This window comes from Cupressus sempervirens, chromosome 8 (genome assembly GCF_028749045.1).
Source record: "Cupressus sempervirens isolate cs-2001-9-10 chromosome 8, ASM2874904v1, whole genome shotgun sequence".
Classification (NCBI taxonomy): domain Eukaryota; kingdom Viridiplantae; phylum Streptophyta; class Pinopsida; order Cupressales; family Cupressaceae; genus Cupressus; species Cupressus sempervirens.
Window position 1 is genome coordinate 590,540,686 of NC_143125.1, and position 2,081 is coordinate 590,542,766.

Sequence of the window (2,081 nt, forward strand, 5' to 3'; positions counted from 1 at the left end):
ACATTCATCAATATTTTGCATTAACACATAATTCATGAACATTCATTAGCACATAATTAAATTCATTGAGACATAAAATTCAGTCATTATCAATTAAGGTATGTAGATGACAATCATTTCTTTTTTTTCTTTCTATTTCTTTTGTCTATGTAAGCTCTAAGAGGAACATCAGTGCCATCATCAATTCCCCCCTCATCAATTGTTCTATTCTTTATTCTTGATGATCTCAAATTCTTATGCTATTAGAAAGGGGGGTCCTCTGCAATAACAAATAAAAGAGTTAAATTAAAAATAACTTATTATAATTGTTACAAGTATTTAATTATTTTAAATAACATAACTATGGTGCTCTTTACCTGATCTAACCACATCATTTTGTCTGGACTCAACATCAACATGCTCATGAACATCGACCCCTCGATCCTCTACAACCACTATACAAAATGTTATGTTAATCCAAAAACAATTGCAATTACATATAAAAAATTTAATAGCAAATGTATACCTCCACCACTGGGATGCACATCATGTGAACCTTCAGCATCCACAGATTGTGTAGAAGGATTGTCAGGCTGCATTCCAACATCCTATGCATTGTTATCATTGCTTGCTTGAAATAGATATACTCACTTTATATTGGAACTTAACATCAAATAGACTAATTAGTAAAGTATTCAATTTGAAATAAATTTTATTTAGCTTATTTACCTGTGGCTCAGATGCATCATTATTAGAACCTTCCACACTGATTTCAGCTCATAGCCATTCAGCCACGGCTGTATAGCCTTGTTGGAAGCCAATTCTCTTATCCTCTCTTGTGAGGCATCTCTTGAACTCTGAGCCCTGCATTTTTGTGTGGTATGGTGAATTTTACTTTCATTGTTTCATCAACCAATGGAGGGTAGTTAAAATATCAAAAGGAAATACAAAAGTTGCCAAAACACTTGGTGTCAAGGTTGGGTGTATGAGGCCTTGAATGGTACAAGGGAGAAGCAACTAGTATGCAGCCTTATGTGATGAGTTGGGTCCATGAATTAAAGGATCAGCTATAATGTTCAGCAGATTAGTTCCTTGTTTGAAGGTGAATCAAGCCTTGAATCTTCTTGTGGAGAATAGAGGATTGGGGTGATAACTTGAATTGCTTAGTTGTTCTAAGGTGCTAGGAGTTTTTTGGTGCTTCCAAAGCATGTTACTCTGCATCATATATTGGTGTGGAGGAACACTAAGATCCAAGCTGAGGATCGGGAGCATAGACAAGCTAGTCTATCATAGCATTTCCCATCACAACATATAAAAAAATTGATACTATTTTTCATTTACTAATACTTACAACTTGTGCTTGAAGTTTCGAAAAACCACCAGAGTCGAGCTTGTGTGTCTTGTTCTTTTCTAGTCTTGCCTTTGTTGCCTTTGATGTGTCAGGCAATCTATGAAAAGTTTGAAATATGTTAGATAGTATAAATATAGACGTTGATTAGTACATAATTACATTCTCAATAGTATCACATACCTTGTTGTACTCTCTAATGGTGTAATATTATTTTTCTTGTCAGCTTTATACTTTCCATCCAAAATTAGAGCCTACCACTCAGCCTCAAGAACATAGGGTGGATGCTCGTACCTGGGGTTATCTTGTAAATTTTTTCTGTACTGGTCCCTAATATACTTCAAACATGAACCAACTTTTTCAAGGAGCTTGTTTCTCTCGAATATACGAGGTCCAAAGAGTTGGGTCATGCTCTCTATAAGATCATCCTTCAACTTTTTGTCTTGGTTATTCCACCTTTTAAGTAAAAAAAAACATGTTAGACTCATAAATGAAGTGAAGCTACCTTTAATATAGTTCAAGAAATGGATGAAAAGGAAAACTATTCTAGCAATGATATGAAATCAAAATAGTGGTTTGGGGTTTTAGTTAGGATATGATGTTCCACCAGGTATGTAGGGTGGGCCCAAATATTCGCAAACACTCATCACCAAGTTTTTTCCAAAAAAATCATTCCCTACAAAACAATCATGGGATCATTAGTCGATGAAGAGTGATCAAAAACTAAATTACTATTATATCACTATAGAATAAT

The 2,081-nt window shown here is 34.5% G+C and overlaps 1 long non-coding RNA gene across 1 annotated transcript; it reads right to left on the bottom strand.

The window, feature by feature from the left end:
- Window positions 1–364: 364 nt before the first annotated feature.
- Window positions 365–814, bottom strand: LOC149543815 (uncharacterized). Its single transcript, XR_016355253.1, has 3 exons — window positions 709–814; window positions 506–572; window positions 365–434 (listed from the first exon to the last, which is right to left on the bottom strand). It is a non-coding gene; the product is annotated as an uncharacterized LOC149543815 (long non-coding RNA).
- Window positions 815–2,081: the final 1,267 nt, after the last annotated feature.